This window comes from Lissotriton helveticus, chromosome 11 (genome assembly GCF_964261635.1).
Source record: "Lissotriton helveticus chromosome 11, aLisHel1.1, whole genome shotgun sequence".
Taxonomy (NCBI): domain Eukaryota; kingdom Metazoa; phylum Chordata; class Amphibia; order Caudata; family Salamandridae; genus Lissotriton; species Lissotriton helveticus.
In genome coordinates, this window is record NC_136072.1 from 210794178 (window position 1) to 210819681 (window position 25504).

Consider the following 25504-nt stretch of genomic DNA (forward strand, 5'->3'; position numbering starts at 1 on the left):
GATATACTACACCTGGTTAGAAAAATAGAGCTTAATTTATTGAACAAAACAAGACCAAACAACAAAAATCCAATAAGTGGAACCAGAATTGCAAATTTTTAAAGAATATTTGGAAATTCAGAGCTAAAAAGCGCCAACCGGGGCTAACTAGTCGTGCTAGACCGGGTCAAATACAAAAGTTGAGGCCAACCGCGATGTAGCATGGGTCAGATGCAGAGGCCAGCCTTGGCCCTCTGAAACAGTACCTTGGTTCCGGGTTCCGTCGAGGATGAGATGCGAGGAACAGAGGAGGCGATGCATCAGCGTAGATCCTTAGGAAGTAGGCAATCGGATTCGAGCTGCGCAAATCGGAGATGCATCATTGTCCAACCCCTAGGTGAAGGCGATGCTTCATCGTCGAGCCGTGTAGGTCAAGGGTGTATTGGTAACCAGAGGCAAGGTGCTGCGTAGTTGAGTATGTGAGGTCTTTGGTCCTTGCAGCGGTGGCAATGAGTCGGCATCGAAGGCGATGTGCCTGTTCTGAGCCACGTAATGATGCTGATGCATAGATTCTGGGGGTAGCAGCACTTTAGACTCACAGGGACCCAGGACTGGATTGGCAACACTTGACTGGACAAGACTCTCAGATGTCCAGGTGCTGGTGATGAATGGAATGAATTATTTGATGTCCTGAGACTTCCAACAGGAGGCAAGCAAACAAGCCCTTTGAGTCACTCTGGTTCTGGGTTAGAGAGAATAAGGTTTAGTCCTTCTCACTCCCAGGCAATAGGGAAACAGGTAGCATGTCAGCACAGCAGAGCAGGAGTCCAGCAGAGTGACTTCTTCCTGGCAGAGTATCCACAGATCCATAAGTGAACTGAGTTGGTGGTGTCAGGGTCCAGTACACCAGGTTGTGCCTTTGAAGTGGGGGTGACCTCAAAGAGAGGCCTTTGAAGTGCACAGAGTCCATGCTCTCTCTGCCCATGCTCTAGACTCACTACAGGGGGGTATGCAGCTCTTTGTTTGGAGACAGCCCATTCAGGTGTAAGTGTCAGCTCCTTCCTCCCTTCCTGACCAGGATAGCCCATCAGGATGTGGATGGCCCATCAGTCACACCTACATTCCTTTTGTATGTGGCTGTCTGAAATGAGTGTGCAAAGCCCAGCTGTCACAGATCCCAGACATGTATTCAGAGATGGCCAGAAGGTGCTAAATGGCTAAAGTAAGAAAATGACAACTTTCTACAAGTGAAAATTTCAGAATCACAACATATGTTGGCATTTTAAATTGTGATTCCAGAGACACCAAACTTGGGGATACCATCCCTTCCCAATTGGAAATTACACTTATAAGATGTAATAAGGTAATCCCAATGTTATCCTGTGGGAGAGATAGGCCTTGCAGTAGTGAAAAGCAAATGTAAGAAGGTTTTACTACCAGGACATGTAAAACTGAAAGGTACAAATTCTACTTTTTAGATACACTGCACCCAGCCCTTGGGCTGTCCAGGGACTACCTTAGGGGTGACGTATATGTATTTAAAAGGACGGTTTGGGCCTGGCAAGAGGGTTACCTTCCAGGTCAACATGGCAGTTTAAACTTATCATACAAAGTCTGCATTGGCAGGCCTGAGACATATTTACAGGGCTATTTAAGTGGGTGGCACAATCAGTGCTACAGGCCTACTAGTAGGCACTTCAGGACACACAATCAATCCCATCTTCACCAAAGGAAACAACATTCGCTTCAGCCACACCACAGACCCACTCAGGACAGACGACCACTGCATCCATATATCCTTCTCGAAACCCACCGCACACAAGTGCATTGCACGCCTCCCACTCAAAACTTGGAAGAGAATCTCAGAAGAACACCTCACCTCTATCCTCAGCTGCACTCCTCCGCCTACTACGACAGACTCCAACACAGCAGCAAGAAACCTCCACCACTGGATCGCCGACTGCGCCAAAACTATCGCCCCCTACAGAACACCACCAGACGACACAACATGAAAGCCATCTGGTTTACCACGGAGCTCGGAGAATCCAAGCGCTCTTGCCGATGACTGGAGATAACGTGGAGAAACAGCAAAACTACTGAAGCACGCTCCGCCTCCAAGGCCACCACCATGGCACACCACCAACTCATGAAATCAACAAAGAAAAATGTCATCCAATCAATCAATCAATCAGGGGAATTGTAAGTGCTCCACTCACCCGTTAGGGTCTCAAGGCATGGGGGGGGGGGGGGGGGGAAGCCGCTCCCTTCAGTCGAAGAGCCAGGTCTTAAATGTCTTCCTGAAGATGGTCAGGGAGGGGCCATATTTGATGTCAATCGGGAGCTCGTTCCAGATCTTTGCCGCGATGTAGGAGAAAGCTCTTCCCCCTGTTCTGCCTCTACGGATCCGTTGGATTTCAGCGAGGGTGAGGATGGCGGATCGGAGGTTTCGTTTAGGTGCGTGGAAGGAGATTCTCTCATTGAGGTATTTTGGTCCATGTTGTGAAGGCATTTGTAGGTGTGGATCAGTATCTTGAAGGTGATTCTCTTTGCTATGGGGAGCCAGTGGGGGTTCCGCAGGTGTTGGGTGATGCGCTTGTGTCAAGGGATGCTGAGGACGAGTCTGGCTGTGGTGTTCTGTATGTTCTGGAGTTTGCAGAGCAGGGACTTGTTGATCCCGGCGTAGAGGGCGTTTCCGTAGTCCAGTCTGCTGGTTATGAGTGCGTGGGTGGCGGTCTTCCTTGATTCCGGGGGATCCATTTGATGGTCTTTTGGAGGATGCGGAGGGTGTTGAAGTAGCTGGAGGCAATGGCGTTGACCTGTCGGGTCATGGAGAGGGAGGTGTTGAGTATGATGCTGAGGTTACGGGCATGGTCCATGGGAGTGGGAGGGCTGCCGAGGGTAGTTGGCCACCAGGTGTTGTCCCATGCAGAGGGGGAGGGTCCAAGACAGAATCCTCTCCTACTCCCACAACTCCAAGGAACTCTTCACCATCATACAAGAATTCCCCAGACCCAACAGCGAAACTACCAACTTCCCACCCTCCCAGGACCTCTACAACAAACTCAGCACCTTCTTCCATCACAAGATCAAGATGCTCTACGACAACTTCAATGACCAAATCTGCAGCACCACCCCTACAACCTCCCAGCGATGCCATCCAACAGACCCTCCTCGCCTGGATCCCTCTCACCACAGAAGATACCCTAAAGACTAAGTATGGGCCAAAAAGCCATTCCGCTCGCGAAATTTGCGGATTTTCAGCAATTTCGCTATCCGCGAATCTCGCGAAATAGCCGCAAAATTCGCAAATTCGGTTGCGGGTGGATTTTTTTTTTTATGCTTATCTCACTCAAGGGACCAAAGTTACAGGCACACACGGTCACTGGAGGCAAATCTTCTGTCCCTTTACGCAGCTGCAGTGTAGGAAAAGCACCATACATTTACCCAACGAGGTAGCACTTACTGATTAGCCAGTAGAAAGTACTCCAGTTGAGTAGAGGTATTGCACAAAACGGTGGCATCTTTGTGGATAACTATGCAGGGCAGGATTCATTCTGGCACGAGGCTCCTGTCACAAAAATTAAACCTCAACAGGAAGCACTTACAGTTAAGGCAGGTGCCCGAGTTGAAGCTAACTTTGTAACAATTTTAGAATGGCGCCGGCAAGCTGCCAGAGTTGAAGTTGCTTAGTTGCAACTTCGACTCTGGCAGCTTGCCGGCGCCATTCTAAAATGGTCACAAAGTTAGCTTCAACTTTGGCACCTGCCTTAACTCTGTAAGTGCTTCCTGTGGGCCAAAAATTAAACCTCAACAGGAAGCACTTACAGATATAAATAAAGCAGGTGCCTGAGTTGAAGCTCAAATTCAGTAACGTTTTAATCAGCCCAAAACATTAGTGAGCACGGTCGAGGCTGGGCAAGTGTGCTTTAACCCCATATCTACCGTCAAAAATTAGCTGTAATACCCGAGGGAGGTCTTTGAATCCCTGAGTTTCTCGAGCGCAATCCCCGTGTAGTTCCTGTGACCAGGAGGCTGCTTTCTCCTCACCTGCTGCCCTGCTCGCTTTCTGACCCTTTACACAAGAGGCATGTTGACACGCATAGAAGCCCGCACCACACACTAGCGGTATCAAACGTCTTTCGGCCCTTTCCCAACTATGATTGACAGCTCACTTAAGGGACCTCGGCGCCTTTTGGCGCGGTGGCAAAGTTACAGGCACACATGGTCAGTGAAGACAAATCTTCTGGCCCTTTACGCAGCTGCAGTGTAGGAAAAGCACTTTACACGTACCCAACGAGGTAGCACTTACTGGATTAGCCAGTAGAAAGTACTCCAGTTGAGTAGAGGTATTGCACAAAACGGTGGCATCTTCGTGGATAACTATGCAGGGCAGGATTCATTCTGGCATGAGGCTCCTGTCACAAAAATTAAACCTCAACAGGAAGCACTTACAGATATAGCAGGTGCTCGAGTTGAAGCTCAAATTCAGTAATGCTTTAATCAGCCCAAAACATTAGTGAGCACGGTCGAGGCTGGGCAAGCGTGCTTTAACCCCATATCTGCCATTGAAAATTAGCTGTAATACTCGAGGGAGGTCTTTGAATCCATGAGTTTCTCGAGTGCAATCACCGTGTAGTTCCTGTGACCAGGAGGCTGCTTTCTCCTCACCTGCTGCCCTGCTCACTCTCTGACCCTTTATACACAAGAGGCATGTTGACACGCATAGAAGCCCTGCATCACACACTAGCGGTATCAAACGTCTTCCCGCCCTTTCCCAAATATGATGGACAGCTCACTCAAGGGACCTCGGCGCCTTTTGGAGCGGTGGCAAAGTTACAGGCACACATGGTCAGTGGAGACAAATCTTCTGGCCCTTTACGCAGCTGCAGTGTAGGTAAAGCACTTTACATTTACCCAACGAGGTAGCACTTACTGATTAGCCAGTAGAAAGTACTCCAGTTGAGTAGATGCAAATCGCAAAAACATCCGCGAGTTCGCGGGAAAATCCGCAAATTTGCGGATTTTTTTGCGATTTCGCGTGAATTCGCAGACCGCAGAGCCGCAAAATTTGCCCATACTTAGTAAAGACTATGAAAAGCATCCACTCTGGAGCACCTACGGACCCCTGCCCACCGCACATCATCCACAGGGCCGCCACCACCATTGCACTGGAAGTACGCCAAACTATCAACTGCTCCCTCAAGACCGCCACATTCCCCGATGACTGGAAACGTGCCAAAGTCAAACCCCTCCTCAAGACAAGAAGCCCTCCGCAGACCCGACAGATCTCAAGAACTTCAGGCCCAACTCACTACTCCCTTTCATCGCCAAAGTCATTGAGAAAGTCGTCAACACCCAGCTAGCACACCTCATAGAAACCAACAACACCCTAGATAACTCTCAATCCGGCTTCCGCTGCAACCACAGCACCAAGACTGCACTCATAGTCACCCCTGACTATACCCGCAGTCTCCTCGACCAAGGCCCCACAGCAGCCCTCATCCTCCTGGACCTTTCAGCAGCCTTCAACACCATCTCCCACAACACACTAGCCACCAGACTCCACGACGCCGGCCTCCAGGGAACAGTCTTAGACTGGATTTGATCTTTCCTCTCAGGCAAAACACAAAGAATAAGACTCTTGCCCGTCCTCTCCGAACCTACAGAGATCAGATGTGGAGTACCCCAAGCATCCTGCCTCAGCCCCATGCTCTTCAACATCTACATGGCCTCCCTCGCATCCATTGTCAGAAAACATGGACTCATACACCGAACACACCCAGCTCATCTTCTCTCTCACCAAGGAACCCAACATCACCAGGAGCAGTTTCTAAGAAGGGGTGAAAGACGTCGCAACCTGGATGAGCAGCAGCTGCCTGAAGCTCAACTCAAATAAAACTGAATTCCTCATCCTCGGCTCAACCCCTTCTGCTTGGGACAACACCTGGTGGCCCCCCACCCTTGGAAACCCACCCATCCCAATGGACCACACTCTCAACCTCGGCATGATTCTTGACTATTCACTCACCATGAAATGATAGTTCAACGTCGTGTCCTCCACTTGCTTCAACACCCTCCGCATACTTCGCAAGACCTTCAAATGGATCCCTCGATGCCAAGAAGACCGTCACCCAAGCACTCATCACCAGCAGACTGGACTACAGAAACTCCCTCTATGCTTGGAATCAACAAAAAACTCCTCCACAAATTCCAGACCCTCCAGAATGCCGCAGGCAGACTCATCTTTGACATCCCATGACATAACCACATCAACTAACACCTCCTTGACCTCCACTGGTTCCCCGTCGAAAGAAGAATAGCATTCAACCTGCTCACACATGACAAAAAAGCCCTCCATATCACCGGACCCCAATACCTCGACGAAGTAACCTCCTTTCACGCCCCAAAGAGAAACCTACGTTCTGCCGACCTGGCTCCTGCCCCGGTCCCCCGCACACACTGGACCAGAGCAGGTGGCAGATCCTTCTCCTACCTTGTGGTTAAGACCAGGAACAAACAACCCCACTGCATCTGACGAAGCCCAACACTGCAACAATTTAGAAAGGACCTCAAGAACTGGCTCGTCGAATGACTTGTGGACCTGCGTGCACACCCCCTCCCAGCGCCTTGAGCCCCTCACGGGTGAGTAGCATACTTTAAAACCCCTGATTGATTGATTGATTACAATATAGACCCACATAGCAAATAGCAAAAGGCAACACTACATAATTACTCAATAACGCAACAGAATAATAGTACTTAACAACACAAAATAAAGTACATTAAATAATTTAACACAGCCCCATCCCACACACTAATGCAACATTAAACTCAGCAGCATAATACATCACCAAAGTGAACCCACTACCCATCCACCTTCACCATCATTCAACTTCTATTACGTGAATATTTAAGGCCTGATTTCTAGTTTGTCAGACAAGTAATACAAATGAATTGTATTCTAAAGCACTTGAAATAAGGCAGATGGAATTTCTGTCTCATTTGTGATGGAGTTCCCGTTCACCAAACTTTAAGCCAAGCCCCTACTGTTTTATAATCCATATAGTCCAAATTGTAAGCAGTTTGAGTTGGAGAAAATTGTAATGAGGGGTTTCGTGTAGGAAATATGACTGCACTTTTCAGGTAAATAGTGCTTATATACATCTTGATCAGTAAATCAAAGTGGTCATTTAGCCACAAGCCTGTAGAAAAAGAAAACCCAGTGGTGGCTGGCTTGTTCCAAGGGTGGTGAGGCACAAAAGAAAATAAACAAATACATTCACTTTCCTTTATAACTTGCCTCATGGCATTGTCCTCCATTGGGTGTCTTCTCTCCTCCTGGACGCTCCAGACCAGGAAACTACACTACCCAATCCTGGCACTGCTCTCACCACATGAGGGCAGTGCCAGTATTGAATAGAGTAGGCTTTCTCAGCCCTCCTAAGAACATGGGAGGCCTGCGCTTCTCTAACCCAGCTGTCTAAGACAGCTAGGTTAGAGAACTTTAAAATGCTCATCTCTGGCATGTCTGTCCCAAGATGTCCGGCCAAATAGACATACACATTTTAAAGCGCATAACTCCCTGGTCTGGCTTCTCGGCAGCACTGGCCCCAACCCGTCATGAAACTTAGTTCAGGACGGGTCACGAGTTGCTGAAAAATAAAATGGTAATAAATAAACTTGATTGCCATTTTATTTTTCTGCTCTGGGGCTTGTGTGGTGATGCTCCTCCGCTCAAATAGAGGAGTCGCCCCAGAGGAAATCTTGAAACAGTTTCAAAATGTTCACGCACATTTTCAACTCTGAAGAGCTTCACTGTTGCCCGCTGTTAATTAATAAGAGAAAGCTTGAAACATCTCTGAGCTTACCATAATTTATCAACAGTCTATTTGTGAAAGTCAAGTACCTTGCTAAAAGCACATAAGGTGTTCTGCCATTGATGGCAGTAAATTCAACTATCCCTGAGTATAGCCTCTGCCTTTTGTTTAATCAACAGTCTATTTGTGAAAGCTGAACATTCTAATTCCAATCGAGGTCCATTGTAAGCTCAGTTTTTTTGACAGTGGCTTGCCCTGCAGGAAGCAGCTTGAAAAATCCCAGATAAAACCACTTCCATTTGTCCAATTATCTATGCAAGAAAGCTGAACTTACCCGTTTGTGCCCTGCCTTGCTAGCAGAGTACTGATTTCTATAGCTACAATGTGTTTTTGAAGACAGAAATTTCTTTTTTTAAGATGAAATCCTACATAATAAAAGGGAGACATGGCGACACTCTAGATCTGCTAATCTCAAATGTCAGCTTTTCTATCAAAGTCTTTAAGCATAGGATTAGCACAGTGCCATCCATATCGAGATAGAAAGGGACAAACTATTTTGCCATTTCTAGAGCAAAGTCTTTAAACATAGGATTAGCACAGTGTTGCCCATGCCAAGCTACAAAATGACAAAATCCAATTACCACTCCAGGCACAGTATTACAGCTTTAAATTGGTGAAATATCAACAGCGTGGATGGTACTGTGCTAAATCTATGCTTAAAGACTTTGATAGAAAAGAAGACATTTGAGATGAGCAATCTAGAGTGTCGCTGGTGTTAAGAGTGCTCTATACAGGAGCTGCTTTCCACCTAAACTTGAGAACTACCCAAGTTCTATGCTTTTTTTTGCATAATTTATGCATCACTCTGTGCTTGAAAGGGTATTGTTTTATATATATATATATATATATATATATATATATATATATATATATATATATATATATATATATATATATATTCACTGAAAAAACCATAGGTTATAGACCATATATAGTTAGGAATTAGCATTTACAAAACCTTGAAAATTCACTGAAAAAACCATAGGTTATAGACCATATATAGTTAGGAATTAGCATTTAAAAAACCTTATTTTACTCACACAAAACCATTGAAATTCCATATATAGTTAGTTGCACTAACTATATATCGCGCACCCGCAATCCACTGCTGATGATGTCACATATTACATCATTCATGACATGGTCAGTGACATCACTGATGACATCACTGATGACATCTCAAATGACATCACTGATGACATCACTGATGACATCATCCAGTGACTGTGTGTTTCTGTAAAGTTTAAATATGTTTTACATATTGAAGAATGAGTAGATGTAGAAGTGTCTGGATGAAGGATTTAGTAGGTGCGTGATTGACTGTATGAGTGAGTGATTAAATGTGTCTCACTGAGTGCATGGGTTAGTGACTAAACTGTCTTAATTTGTGCATCATTATGTCTGTTGTTCTGTAAACTGCTGCATGTGTTGATCAGTAGCTATATGAGTAACTATATGGGTTATTGATTGATTGCCCAAATATTTGTATGGGAGACTGAGTGTGTGTGTGGCTGGCTGGGAGGTGTGTGACTCTGTGCAGATCAATGTGTACTTGTATCAATGATTGTATAAGAGAGTAATTATGTGTTAGTATATGTTTCAAAATGTAAGGTGCTCTATGTTTAACTGTATAGATTAGAAAATGGAAGTGTGATTGATTCTTTACAGGACTGACTAGGTGTGTGAGTAACTCCATGGATGAGTGACAGAGTGTGAGAGTCTGTATAGGTGTATGAGTGCATATGATAGTGTTGTAAAGATGAGTGATTGTATGTATGAATGATTGTATGGGTAAATGAGTGAATGTGTGTGTAAACATAGGAATCACTGAGTGCGTATGTAGTAACTAGTATTGGTGTGTCAATGGTTTCAAAAATTATACTCTGTATTTAACACTGGGTGTAACAGAGGTTATATTAAAGTGTGAAGAGATGCATTGTATTGTCACATGAATGATATCATCAGTGATGTGGTCATTGATGTCAAATGAGATGTCATCAGTGATGTCATCAGTGATGTCATTTGAGATGTCATCAGTGATGTCATCAGTGATGTCACTGACCATGTCATGAATGATGTAATATGTGACATCATCAGCAGTGGATTGCGGGTGCGCGATATATAGTTAGTGCAACTAACTATATATGGAATTTCAATGGTTTTGTGTGAGTAAAATAAGGTTTTTTAAATGCTAATTCCTAACTATATATGGTCTATAACCTATGGTTTTTTCAGTGAATTTTCAAGGTTTTGTAAATGCTAATTCCTAACTATATATGGTCTATAACCTATGGTTTTTTCAGTGAATTTTCAAGGTTTTGTAAATGCTAATTCCTAACTATATATGGTCTATAACCTATGGTTTTTTCAGTGAATTTCAATGGTTTTTTAATAGCAAATATCATAAGCTGTCGAATGTCAAGTACGTGGTAAGAATTTTTTTTTTCGTGTTTATGCACACTGATCTGCTTTGATTGCTGCCCCCCACCCCTCATTTCTATTAGGAGTACTCTCTCTTTGCAGATAGTGAAGGGTAGTTAACGCAGCCCTTTCCCCCTTTGTAATCCGTCGTGCCTGCTTCTCTCTCCATTTGATTGATTGTTCTCTTTGGTTCATTCTCTATTTACAAACAAGCACAGAGTCGCAATACTCTGTTTAGTCTTTGCAGATAGCGAAAAATCGTGTAAAAAAACAAAAGGAATCGAGCAAAATCAGTAGGCCACTAATGGGATCTCTTTTGACCTCGCTAAAATAGAAACATTAGGAACAACCTGTTGAAAATAGCAATGCGTATGTATATAAGCGGCGTTCATTTGTGTTCACAGTACCCCTTGTTGATTGTTTCAATCGAGCATTGAATTGTTCGAAGTTAATTCTCTTAAGGATCTTCTCTACCTGCAAACGAGGAAGAATAGGAATATTCTATCTCCCTTTGCAGATAGTGAAGGGTAGGTAACGCAAGCCTTTAACACGTCGTACCTATTTCATTCCTCATTGATTGATTGATTGTCCGAACATTGACTGTTTGGGAATTAGTTCTTTTTGGAGGTATTCCCTGTTTGCAAATAAACGTAGGAAAATCTTTGCAAGTAGTGAAAGGGTACGTAATGCGGACCGTTCTCCCCCGTTGTAATCTGTCATGCCTATCTACTCCCCACTGATTGATGCACCTTTTTCACCCGGACCATTTACTAGAGATACGTCATCTGGCCCGACCAGAGAGCACCCCTAGTGAAAAGGACATATGCAATAATAACGAAGTGATCACTGTATCCTGTTAACAGAAACTTTACCATGAAACAACCTGGAAAGAAAAAAATAGGAAAACGAAAATCAGTAGGCCACTGATGAACATGAACTTTTATTAAACAACGAACAAAGAAACGATAACATAACGTAATGATAAAACCTATTAATGTCCTAGAAACAAGAAAACGTTAAAATATGCCAGTGGTGAGAGACCAGAAAAACAGTAAGAGAAACCAAATCACCCCTCGCTGTCCCACCGCCTGCCACGCCAAAAAAATCGATAGACTAGGGAAAATGCAAGTCAGTAGAACATCTACCCCCACTCTGGAAACTTCCAAGGTGGGGCAGGGTTCCGGCTACGCCCAGCCGGGAGCCGCCCATATAAGGCAGGTCCTGCTGCCACGCCTCGGCCAGGAGATCCTAACGTAGGGTGTAGCCGAAGGAGAGGCCGAGGCCAGCGGGACCCGGCCAGGGGATTGCCTTTACAACGCTGAACAGTTGCAGGGGGGGGGAATGTCTCCTCGACCCTCCCCTCTCTCTCCCAGTCCGGCCGCGGTGGCCCTTGAGAGTTGCAGGTAGTCCCGCCACATGCTCTTCCGGTCCGACCACCAACGGTCGGGGGGCCGAGGCCGACGGGATCCGGCTGCAGCCGATAAACCAAGAAACCCGTTCATGGGGCCAGAGCCAGGGGCGTCCGGCCGACATCCACCGGAAGCCCGGCCCGAAGACGGACGGGACACTTCTTTCTTTTATAATGGCTGCGACAACACTGGGGGGGGGATGTCTTGCACATGCCTCTGACCCCCCCCTCGTCCTCATCGCCTGGTCCGGCCATAACAAATCTCAAGCGAGACGCCGTGGGGTGCACTGGGAGGGAGAGACGGTGCGAACAGGCCTCTCCCGCCTCCCCAGGTGGAGACTTCCCAGCTGCACCCTCAGCGCTCCAGGCGGTGGCATCCTAACAACTACAGTGCTGCACAGTTTCGGAACGACCTAGATAACGGTTCTTCCACTGTGGCCATGCTGCAACGTCTCGCCCGGCAGGGTGGAGCCCGTCCGCTCATGTGACCCCGCGATCGCCGGTAGCTGCCGAACTCTCAAAATGGCGGTCGACCTGGCAAGAGCGGGCCCAACATAAAGAAATGGCCCGGTCACTGGTTGACTCCACCACCGTAGTCCTCCACGACCTTGAAGATTCTAGAGGAGCCGCGGGAGTCTCCGACCCCCGATAGGGAATGACTGCCATGATCGCCCGTGGAGTGACGAAACTGTATCCGCGGGACGTCGGCGCTCCCATGCTGGCGCCAGCCTCACTTTGAATTACTACAATCCTGCAGACCTCACTTCCGGTGAAAGCACAGTGTGACCCGGTAGGAAAAATTATTGCACCCCCTCCCCTTTTTGACTGATAGTTCAAACCACCGATCCTTTCCTTTGCCCTTTTAACGGAACTTTGGACTGCCTCCCCCTCTTTTACATTTTCTAGAGAAAACAAAACATTAACCACTACATTAGCATAGCAGTTGACACCAGAACTGTTTTCAAATTGAAAACCAACAACATCTTCAACAGAATCCTTTTTGTTTCTGCTGTGACCCTGCTACAGCACAGGCATTGTCCCCAGCAGTAATTCTGCAATGCCGGTAAGAATAGCTGTGGTGCCTACTGGACTCACTCACCCCCGCGGCGCCCCACGCCGTTTTTTGCTGGGCGGCAACTTACTAGACATCACTTTCGTGCCATCTAGATTTCAGCGCGTTCTGCTGCCTTGGAACTATTCGCACAACAGACCGCTACTGACAAGAATATTTCATTATTGGTGCTGTCAATTTCAATAAATCTATTGGATAATTAAAAAGAAATTGCCACGGTCTCTTCGTTGTTTAAATGTTTTTACTGTTTTTGTTTTGTTGTATATATTTATATGTTATTAAAGTTTTATATTCCTACTACTTTGTTGGAGTGCTATATATTTTTAATGTGACACATAATTGTAAAAACTTTGATGTACAAAGAGTCATTCCTGGAATCTTCCGCTTCAGGCTCGGTCCCCTCCCCAATCACAATACAGGATGGTTTTCAGATAGTAGGAACACGTGTGGTGTGACGGATCTCATCGAGTGTGGGCCTTGATCTACTATAACTCCTTTGAAGAGGGGTGATTCTTTACAGCTGGGGCCATAAACTACATCTGCAGGGCTAGCTGATAGCCTGGACAATCGGACACAGAGAAAGAGGAGTGTCAGAGGGTGCGGTAGTGAATAGGGCGAAAGGGAGGTGTCGGGCGGGCACAGAGTGTGATTCTCAGGGAAGAGCAGCGCAGATGGGGGGAGGTTTATTGCCCATGCATAAGACAGAGAGCGGTGGTGACCAGTGCCTAGGGAAGATGCTTGCGTGGGTGAGGAGCCATGCTACGAATCGACAGCGTGCAGAGAGTGGGTCTGGTCAAGACATCTAAAATGGCTGCCGTGCACGACAAAAGTGTGGCATTTCAAAAAAGGCAAGATGGCGCAGACAATGTTTTTCAACACTTCCTCATTTCCTTCGAATCGAACGTTAACAGACGTTGGGGCATATTACCAAAGTTAAGCGATATTTATCGCTAACGATGCTTACCAACCAATTTTTTACACTAAGCATCGTCAGAAATTATCGAAGATAAACCTTACTATTATCAAGGTTTATCGCAAATGCGATAATAAACGGCCGCAATGCATGAATATCGCTAAAAACTCAGCGATATTCATGCATTACCGAGCTAATACTCTTAGCCATGTTATCCACCTCCCATTGGATAACATGGCTAAGAACTGCTCAGGGCAGGTGTTACTTTTTGGAGATATTCGCGCTTAGCGCGAATATCTCCAAAAGTTGGTAATAGGAGATAGATATCTTGCATGTTGTAATGCAAGTTATTGTGGTATATGGAACTCATACCATAATCTCTCAGGAAAGCAGAAACTGATCCTTTTGGGACCGCCTAAAAAGGCCTAGGGGGTGAGGAGTACTCTACTTTGCCCCCTTTTCACGTTCCAAACTATTTTATTTTACTCTCTTCTGTAATTACACAAAATACCAGCGATAAGATGCATCGGAGACACACAGTGAGAGAAAGGAGGCCGGAGATGAAGAAGACATGTCAAATACACATTGGAGATAATATAGTGGCAGAAGGGAAGTAAATATGAGTAAACTTACCATGTAACATAAAAATGTTGCACTCTATACTATAAGTCTCATTTTATACTACAATCACTTCGCTACAACCTCATAAATTAAAAATAAAAATGAATAATGTCTCAAACAATTTTTGATTTCTAAATATAAATTTATTCTTCAGAATTTTCTAAATTTGAAAGAACTAGTAACATGTCCTCATCAGCAATGTCCTCATTAAAAGTCTCCAATGATGATTCTTGTAACTCTATGGTCTCCAAACACTCGATAAATTCGCCATCAAGAGATTGATCAAAAAAATCATTCAAGTCATCTCCTCCTTGTGACAATATTTCATTATTGGTGCTGTCAATTTCAATCAATGTAGTGGAATCATTCAAGTCATCTCCTCGTGACAATATTTCATTATTGGTGCTCTCAATTTCAATCAATGTAGTGGAATCATTCAAGTCATCTCCTCCTTGTGACAATATTTCATTATTGGTGCTGTCCATTTCAATCAATCTAATGGAATCATACAAGCCATCTCCTCCTTGTGACAATATTTCATTATTGGTGCTCTCAATTTCAATCAATGTAGTGGAATCATTCAAGTCATCTCCTTGTGACAATATTTCATTCTTGGTGCTGTCCATTTCAATCAATCTAATGGAATCATACAAGTCATGTCCTCCTTGTGACAATATTTCATTATTGGTGCTCTCAATTTCAATCAATGTGTTGGACAATTCAAAAGAAATTGCCACGGTCTCTTCATTGTGAGCCATTTTATTTTGAAATTGCTTGCTGTAAATTGCAGAAAAAAATAATCACTTTCATTTATCGTCTTTAGTAATACATAATATAAAACTAACTTTATCAAGTATTTAGTATAACAGAAGGACTGCAAATAAATAACAGAAAACATTTTTCAAATTATCTTCAAGTGTACAACATAGTTCCCCATACAAATTAACAACTCACCTTTTTAAAAGTAGCAGAAGTGTTAGTACTGTGTAAATCAAACACCAGAAATTCACCACCAAAAATTCCTCACAAATGTACCTCAGACAGTAGTATCACAAAATGGCTGTGGTTTCCTCTCATTTGACATATATACATAACCAATTAACTTTCATCACACACAAATACAAAACCAAAGTAACATTTTAATTGGTTCTAAATTTCAACACTTTCAAATGTGTTTTCCCCATGCAATTTTCCATAGGACATTTACATACGTCTACAGCCTGAATGGCTGAACGGAATTACACCAAACTTGGCAAAATGGTACATCAAACCTAAGAGGTCAGGAAGGATCTACTATGCCCCCTTATGGTCATTTCCCCCTTCGCTTTGGCCTCCTCTTGTCTCTCAATCCTACCGAGGGACAAGATGGCGGCCGCTACGGACTGTTTGGAATGTTGACAGACGCCGGAGAACCAATCAGCTTCGCAAAGCTCCGTAACGCGAAAAGTACGCGAAGCGGAGCGCTGTTACAGATATATATCTTTTTTTCAACGTTAATTTCTCAAAATCCACTGGAGCACATATATTGAGACCTAGCAAAGGCACATCGGGCTACCAGTCCCTAATATTTTGCCAAGTTTCGTGCAAATCCATTCAGCCGTTCGATTATTATTATTTTTTTTTTTTTTTGCCCCGCGGGGCCCTTTTAAAACCTCCACATCAAACCTAGGGGGTCAGCGAGGATCTACTATGCCCCCTTATAGTTATTTCCCCCTTTGTTTTGACCTCCTCTTGTCTCTCGATCCTACCGAGAGACAAGATGGCGGCCGCTACGGACTGTTTGGAATGTTGACAGACGCCGGAGAACCAATCAGCTTCGCTTCACAAAGCTCCGTTGCGCGAAAAGTCCGCGAACCAGAGCGCTAACCGGTCCGCTGTTACAGATATATATCTTTTTTTAAACGTTAATTTCTCAAAATCCACTGGAGCACATATATTGAGACCTACAAAAGGCACATCGGGCTACCAGTCCCTACAATTTTGCCAAGTTTCGTGCAAATCCATTCAGCCGTTCGGGCTAAAAGTGAGGCCAACCGCCCTATGGAAAACTCAATGTTAAAAACACGTTTTGGGACCCCCCTTTTTTCTCGGCCCCCACTGGACGAACCCCCCCCCAAATTTTCAAGGGCTGCTCAGAAACAAAATGTGCCATTTTCCTGAAAATTTCAGCCAATTCCGTCCACAAACGCCAAAGTTATTCGACATAGAATTTTCAAAAAACCCATAGAGAAAAAATCCTAACTATATATACCTACTGGCGACCGCCAGTAGGTAATATATATATATATATATATATTCACTGAAAAAACCATAGGTTTCACACCAGTTATAGTTACCTGGAAATTTTACTTGCATAAAACCATTGAAATTCCCACATTATAGTTAGTTGGACTCACTATAACTTGCGCGTGCAATGCTCTGCTGATGACGTCACATATTACATCACTCATGACATGGTCAGTGACATCACTCATGACATCACTGATGACATCTCAAATGACATCACTGATGACATCATCCAGTGAATGTGTATCTTTCTGAAAAATAAATATTTTTTATATATATGTATCTAAAGGTTGATGGAAGAATAAATGGGTAAATAAATGTCTAAATGGATGTTTTTTTTGTGTAAAATTGATTGGTTAACTGACTTATTAAATGTATCTTAGTGAATACATATATTAGCGAGTAATGTTTAAATATTTAAATATCTGTATCTGTGTCTCACTTTGTGTATAAGTGGCTGCATGGGTTGGTGAGTAGCTACATGAGTGTGTATATGGGTTATTAGTTGTTTTTTTGAGTATCAGTATCAGTGTCTGTATGGTTCGGTGGGGGATATTACTTAGAGCACAGATGCATGAATGAGTGACTCACTATTTGTATGTATTTTGAAGACAGCATGTGTGCAAGACTGTATGGGTGGATGATTGTGTGTATGGGTGGGTTAGTGAGTATGTGTTTTTATAATTGATTGTTTAAGAGAGTAAATATGTTTCTGTTTCTGTAGAAGTATGTGTAGTGGTGTGTATATAGCAGTATAATCAAGTCAATGGTTTTTTGATAGTTTATTTGCATGTGTGAATTTGTGTGTGAGTAACTATATGGATGAGTATTAGTGTGTAACAGGATGTATAGGTGTATGAGTACATATGATGAGAAGTACATGCATGAGTGACTATATAGAACTGTTGGTGAATGAGTGGATGTGTATGTAGATGTTGGAATTACCTAATAAGTTTTTGTAATTGGTATTGGTTTCTCCTTTTTGAAGAAAATGTTAGTTTCTATTTTTGAATGTGTGTGTCAAAGGTTATTTTATGCTGATAGGAGGTCTGCCACTTTGTCACAAGGATGTTGTCATCAGTGATGTCATTTGAGATGTCATCAGTGATGTCAGGAGTGATGTCACTGACCATGTCATGAGTAATGTAATATGTGACGTCATCAGCAGTGCATTGCACGCGCAAGTTATAGTGAGTCGAACTAACTATAACGTGGGAATTTGAATGGTTTTATGTGAGTAAAATTTCCAGGTAACTATAACTGGTGTGAAACCTATGGTTTTTTTAGTGAATTTAATAGGTTTTTTAAATGCTAATTCCTAACTATAACTGGTGTGAAACCTATGGTTTTTTCAGTGAATTTCATAGGTTTTTTAAAAGCAAATCTCTATAGGTATAAAAAGTAAAACATTTTGTAACGATTTTTATATTGTATAATTATGTAATTTTTATTTATATAATTTTTTTTGCCCTGGGGCGCTCCCGGGGCGCGTACCGGTGAACGCACGGGTAAGCGCAATGTTACGGCGCGCCCCGGGGCGCGTACCGGGGAGCGTCCCGTTAGCGCTATTCTTGCGAACGAAAACAACATTGTGACGTTTCGCGTAACCGCGTGATGCGTCATATGACGCACTGCGTAAACGCACCCGGAAGCACGCGAGCGCATACGATCGCACATTGTCCTGACGCGCTTACGCTACGTGCCCCCGGGCGCGCCCCGGGGCGCGTAGCGTAAGCGCGTCGGGTCATGTGACCTGAAAATAAAACTTTTTATTGGTTCATTTCACTTTTGGTTTCCTAATGATGTAAGGCCAGGTCATGTGACCTAAAAATAACACTTTTCATTGGTTCAGAACAGTTTTCTTTTCTAAATGATAAAAGACCCCACCTTTTTTCCTCATTCTACCTTTGTGCTTTGAGAGAGGAGGACCTGCAGTTATTTCAGTAGAAAATGGCTACATTAGCTGCAGCTGCTGGAGCTTCTGGTCCACCACCACCACCACAAGGACCACCACAACTTCACAGTGGTGGAGATCAAGAAGAGGAGGAGGATGAGGAGGAGGAGGAGAGGAGATTCGTCCAAGAGGACAATATTACCTACAAACCTAAAGAGCACATCATCTGGCAGTTTTTTCAATCCCCAATGACTGACAAGAAAAAAGTAAATGCGCCTAAGGCAACCTGCTTAGTATGTCATCAGGAGCTGTCAAGGGGGAATCCAAACAAAAAGTACTCCTTTGGCAACCACACCATGATCAGGCATATGCTACGCAGGCATCCAAATAACTATGCTAGGGCAGAGGTCAGGGAACTGGCCAGAAACCCTGTCCAATCTTTTGCCAGCACCTCCCAAACTAATGTTCCCACCCCATCGGGACCGGAAGTTAGGGAGATATGCTCCACCATACAAACAAAGTTTTCCAATTTTAAAATGGTTTGTATTTTTTGTGGCAAAACAATATGCTATGGAGAGCAAAGCATCACACTTATTAACCTTGCTTGGGATAACCACAAGTGTCCAAAGAAACATTGATTTTTTCCGCCTTTTTTTTGCTCCTGTTGAGCCCTTTAGAATTCCCTATTTTTTGTTTCTCCCCTTAAAAAATACAAAAAAATATAAAACTTCAGAAAAGCCCAAAAAAATAAAAAATGTTCCAAAAAACAGTAAAAAAATATAAAACAACAAAAAGAATAAAAAAAACAGTTCTTTTTAGAACTACCTTTAATTTATAAAAAGAAACCTATAGTTTTAAAAAATCTCTGTCAATCTTTTTTCTGCAGGGTACGCGTACCGGTAGGCTCCCCGGGGCGCGTACCGGGCGTGCCCCCCGATCCTACCGAGACACAAGATGGCGGCCGCTGCGGACTGTTTCGAATGTTTACAGACACCCGAGAGCCAATCAGCTTTCTGTGCGCAAGTCGCGTATCGCGCCCGGTGCGCTCCCCGGTACGCGTACCGGGGCCGCTTACAGATATATATATTTTTTTTAACTCAAATTACTCAAAATCCTCTGGAGCACATATCTTGAGACATAGCAAAGGCACATCGGGCTACCAGTCCCTACAATTTTGCTAAGTTTGGTGAAAATCCATTCAGCCGTTCGAGCTGAAAGTGAGTTTGACCGCCCTATAGAAATTAACATGGGGAAAACACGTTTTGGGACCCCCCTTTTATCTCAGCCCCCGCTTGACGAATCCCCCCCAAACTTTCAGGGAAGGAGCGGAGAGCCGCGAGGCAAAGTTGAGGAAAACTTCAGGCAGATTCCTCAACCGGTGCCAAAGTTACTCCCAATAGAATGTTGCGATTTCCCTATGGAAAACAATCCTAACTATAACTACCTACTGGCGACTGCCAGTAGGTAATATATATATATATATATATATATATATATATTCACTGAAAAAACCATAGGTTATAGACCATATATAGTTAGGAATTAGCATTTAAAAAACCTTATTTTACTCACACAAAACCATTGAAATTCCATATATAGTTAGTTGCACTAACTATATATCGCGCACCCGCAATCCACTGCTGATCATGTCACATATTACATCATTCATGACATGGTCAGTGACATCACTGATGACATCACTGATGACATCACTGATGACAACATCCAGTGACTGTATGTTTCTGTAAAGTTAAAATATGTCTTACATATTGAAGAATGAGTGGATGTATAAGTGTCTGGATGAAGGATTTAGTAGGTGCGTGACTGACTGTATGAGTGAGTGATTAAATGTGTCTCACTGAATGCATGGGTTAGTGACTAAACTGTCTTAATTTGTGCATCATTATGTCTGTTGTTCTGTAAACTGCTGCATGTGTTGATCATTAGCTATACGAGAGGCTATATGTGTTAATAATTGGTTGCCCAAGTATTTATATGGGAGATTGAGTTTGTGTGGGGGTGGCTGGAAGGTGTGTGACTCTATGCATAGATGTGTGAGCAGTTTATTCACTAGGTGTATGAGTTCAAGAGTGCATGTGGAAACAGCTACATAGGCAGTTGACTGTGTGCATGAGTGAATGGATATCTCAATGCTACATGTCATAGTAAGTACATATGTAAAACACAGTACATGTGAGAGTTGGCATATATAAATAACTGTGCATGAGAGCCACTGAATGAGTGAGTGGTTGTATCGATCATTGTGAACTTGTATCAGGGATTGTATAAGAGAGTAAATATGTGTTAGTATATGTTTCAATAAGTAAGGTGTGTTTAACTGTATAGTTGAAGAAATGGAGGTGAGATTGTTTCTTTGCATGACTGACTGGGTGTGTGAGTAACTCCATGGATGAGTGGCAGTGTGTGAGTGTCTGTATACACTGAGTGTATCTAAGGTTATATTAGAGTCTGAAGAGGTTTATCGTATTAGCACAAGAATGATGTCATTTGAGATGTCATCAGTGATGTCACTGACCATGTCATGAATGATGTAATATGTGACATGATCAGCAGTGGATTGCGGGTGCGCGATATATAGTTAGTGCAACTAACTATATATGGAATTTCAATGGTTTTGTGTGAGTAAAATAAGGTTTTTTAAATGCTAATTCCTAACTATATATGGTCTATAACCTATGGTTTTTTCAGTGAATTTTCAAGGTTTTGTAAATGCTAATTCCTAACTATATATGGTCTATAACCTATGGTTTTTTCAGTGAATTTCAATGGTTTTTTAATAGCAAATATCATAAGCTGTCGAATGTCAAGTACGTGGTAAGTGAAAACATTTTCGCGTTTATGCACACTGATCTGCTTTGAATGGTGCCCCCCCCCTCATTTCTATTAGGAGTACTCTCTCTTTGCAGATAGTGAAAGGTAGTTAACGCAGGCCTTTGCCCCCGTTGTAATCCGTCGTGCCTGCTTCTCTCTCCATTTGATTGATTGTTATCCAAGTATTTACTGTTTTAGAATTAGTTCTCTTTGGTTCATTCTCTATTTACAAACAAACACAGAGTCGCAATACTCTGTTTAGTCTTTGCAGATAACGAAAAATCGTGTAAAAAAAAAGAAAAGGAATCGAGCAAAATCAGTAGGCCACTAATGGGATCTCTTTTTGACCTCGCTAAAATAGAAACATTAGGAACAACCCCTCATGACAAATACAAAACTACTGAGATGAACTGAACTCCACACAATGATGGCTGCAAAACAGCTCGGCTCCGCCACCCACCCCGCCCAAAATAACGATAAAGAACGGCTGCCATGATTGGTTGCGGAATGACCACGACGGAGCTACAAAATGGTGCTGCTCTCATGCTAACCCCAGCTTCAGTCTGAAACATCCAGAAACACTGTAGACTACCAATTCGATCAGTTCCGGTAGCGCCCCAATGTAACCCGGTTGAGAAGAACTAGCCCTCCCCTCTTTGACTGATGGTTCTTGTTGCCTGTCCCTTCTGTTGTCATTTAACAGAACTATTTAGCCTGCTGAAAGGGGTTGTGTTCCGACCGCTGGTTGGTGGAGACATTTTGACTATATTCTGTACCTGCGTTGTCGCGTAATGCGTCATATGACGCGCCGCGTTAGCGCATCCGGAAGTCATCCGGGGCGCGCAGCGCGTAACGTAAGCATAACAAGTCATGTGACTTGTTAATAAAACTTTTCATTGGTTCATTTTACTTTTCCTATTGTAATGATGAAAGGCTTGGTCATATGACCTAAAAATTACGCTTTTCATTACTTCCGAACATTATTTTTTCTTAAATATATGTTATAATGTTCCAGGCTAATGTACTTTCCCGGAAATTTTACAACTGTCCTGCAAGTAAAATATATTCTTTTTTCGAGAAAAAGAGCGTTTCTTCGTCCCATGACGGAGCCGTTGAGCAAAAGAGGGTCGACCTGCTGTCTTAGTCGCCGATACGCCTGAATATGAGATTCTTATCGATCACTTTATGTTGCAGGAATAGAAAACACAACAGCCCTTGACCATTTATCTTTACTGCGTTCCTTCGTATTATACCTTTTACCCTTCATGTAATTGGTCTGCTTTATTTTACTTGCCTTTTAATGATTCTAAAACAGTCACTATTATTAAAAACTTTACCAATGTATATACTACTACCATGTTTTCTTTTAAAAACCTTTATTGTGAAAATGTCATTATACAAATACTTGCCTATAACCACGTGGGCCTGCCACAGAGCAAACTGTAATCGTATATGATGAGTAGACATTTACACTGTAGAGGAACGTAACGGGCGGGCCATTAGGTTGCAAGAACTAAGGTGTCTAACAGTTACGGAATCGGTGGACGTACATTTTATAATTAAAATACGACAGGGCCAGTTACAATAAAATTATCTAGATATACATTTGCGGGCAAGTACCATGGGTGACGTTAATTCGAACTTTCAACAGTACAGTAATCAATAACACATCAGAACTTAATATCAATAGGGATGTCGAAATATTCAATCAATTCTCGTCCCCGCCCGCCATGTGCTTCAAAACTGCATACGTATCTCGTGATTTCAAGGTTCTGCAACCAGTACACAACAAGGAGTTACGAGTCCCATATATTCCGGCGCCATTTTGGGCGAGGACGGGCAGGTCCAGGATATAGTCAAAATGTCTCTACCAACCATCGACTATGATGATGTTCATATGCTGTATTTATTAGAGTAACACTCATCTGTCCACATGAAATTAATTTGCCACAATCTAAACATGTCATTTTAATCTTTCCAAAGTTCTTCTAAATATTTGGGACCGTTTCCCTTGCCTCTGAAGCTCTCAGTGCCACTTCTTTGATGAATGTACTAGCAGGTCAGGGGTTCTCCTCCAAATCTCTCTTTTATGCAGCACTATAATTAATTGGTGCCACCTCTCCATATGACGATGCATGTTATAGTTACCACAACTATATTTTTTTTCGGTTCCTCTGGAGAGTTCATCGTGGCAGATGAAGCGTGTAACGTACCGGGCATTTACCTTTTTTTGCATGTACAGGAAAGGAAAAAAAAATCGAGCGTCCGAGTTCCAAGGTGTCCCAGGGCCATTTTAGTGGACCAGGCCCAAATCCAAAGAACAGGCCGCCATTTTGAGAGTCCTCTTGCAGTCGCCTGTCGCTGTAGCATCAAGAGCAGCCAAAACTCAGCTGAATGGCAACTGAAACGGTAAAGGGGCGCCCCACTACAGCAGACGAGCCTCCACCTAGGAAGGCCCATTCACGCCGGCTCCCCCCCCCTTCGGGCACCCCACGCCGTTATTCGGAGCAGTATTGTAGGATGGCCACACCAGTGCGGCAACTTGCTAGACATCACCTCGGTGGTAACCGAATCTCAACGCCTTGTGGTGTCTTCTATTCAGAAAACATTGTTATGCTGCCTTCGACCTATTCTCCGCAAGTGCGCACACAACTCAACTGCATAGCTTGCTAGACACCACCTCGGTGCCATCCGGATCTTGGAATGTCAGCACCTTTTGGTGTCTTCTCTTCAGAAAATATTGTTGCGCTGCCTTTGGCCCCATTCGCACATCAGTCCGCTACTGACGCCATCTCACAGGCTAATGGGGCGCCCCACGCCGACTTTCAGCATTGTAGAATGACCACACCAGTACAGCAACTTGCTAGACATCACCTCGGTGCCATCCGGATCTCGGCGCCCCACTGCAGATGAAGTGCCTCTCAACTATGAAACCACCACGGTGACATCCGGATCTTGGCGCGTTGTGCTGCCTTCGGCCTATTCGCACATCGGTCCGCTACTGACGCCATCTCACAGGCTAATGGGGCGACCCACGCCGAGTTTCAGCATTGTAGGATGACCACACCAGTACAGCAACTTGCTAGACATCACCTCGGTGCCATCCGAATCTTGGCATCTCAACGCCTAGTGGTATCTTCCATACAAAAAATATTGTTACGCTGTCTTTGGCCCCATTCGCACATCAGTCCGCAACTTAGACATCACCTCGGTGCCATCCGGATCTTGGCATCTCAGCGCCTTGTGGTGTCTTCTACTCCGAAAATATTGTAGAAAATATTGTTGCGCTGCCTTTGGCCCCATTCGCACATCAGTCCGCTACTGACACCATCTCACAGGCCAACAGGGCGCCCCACGCCGACTTTTACCATTGTAGGATGGCCACACCAGTGCCACAACTTGCTAGACACCACCTCGGTGCCATCCGGATCTTGGCATCTCAGCGCCTTGTGGTGTCAGTCAGAAAATATTGTTGCGCTGCCTTTGGCCCCATTCGCACATCGGTCCGCTACTGACGCCATCTCACAGGCCAACGGGGCGCCCCACGCCGACTTTCAACATTGTCGGATGGCCACACCAGTGCGGCAACTTACTAGACACCACCTCGGTGCCATCCGGATCTTGGCGCGTTGTGCTGCCTTCGGCCTATTCGCACATCGGTCCGCTACTGACGCAAACTCACAGGCCAACGGGGCGCCCCACGCCGACTTTCAGCATTGTAGGATGGCCACACCAGTGCTGCAACTTGCTGGACACCACCTCGGTGCCATCCGGATCTTGACGCGTTGTATTGCCTTCGGCCTATTCGCACATCGGTCCGCTACTGACGCCGCCTGACGTGCCAACGTATTTTCTCCGCATTTTATACCCTATACCGCATAACAGGTCATGTGACTTGTTTATAAAACTTTTCATTGGTTCATTTTACTTTTAGTTTCCTAATGATGGAAGGCTTGATCATATGACCTAAAAACAACACTTTTCATTGGATGAAAACTTTTTTTTTTCCCCAAACGATGAAAGCCCCACCTTGTTTCTGGATGTTTCAGACTAAACTGGCGTCAGCATGAGAGCACCACCATCTCGTAGCTCCGTCGTGGTCATTCCGCGAGCAATCATGGCAGCCGCTCCCCACCAGAAGCCTGCAGGAGTCGGGGCCCCCAAAACTTTTGATGAATTCTCAAGGCGGAGGGGACGCTTT

General features: G+C 44.1%; 1 protein-coding gene across 1 annotated transcript in view; it reads right to left on the reverse strand.

The window, feature by feature from the left end:
* The window catches only part of P2RY12 (purinergic receptor P2Y12), a 607067-nt gene that overhangs the window by 335825 nt on the left and 245738 nt on the right, over positions 1–25504 (reverse strand). The gene's annotated exons all lie outside the window — the stretch shown is intronic.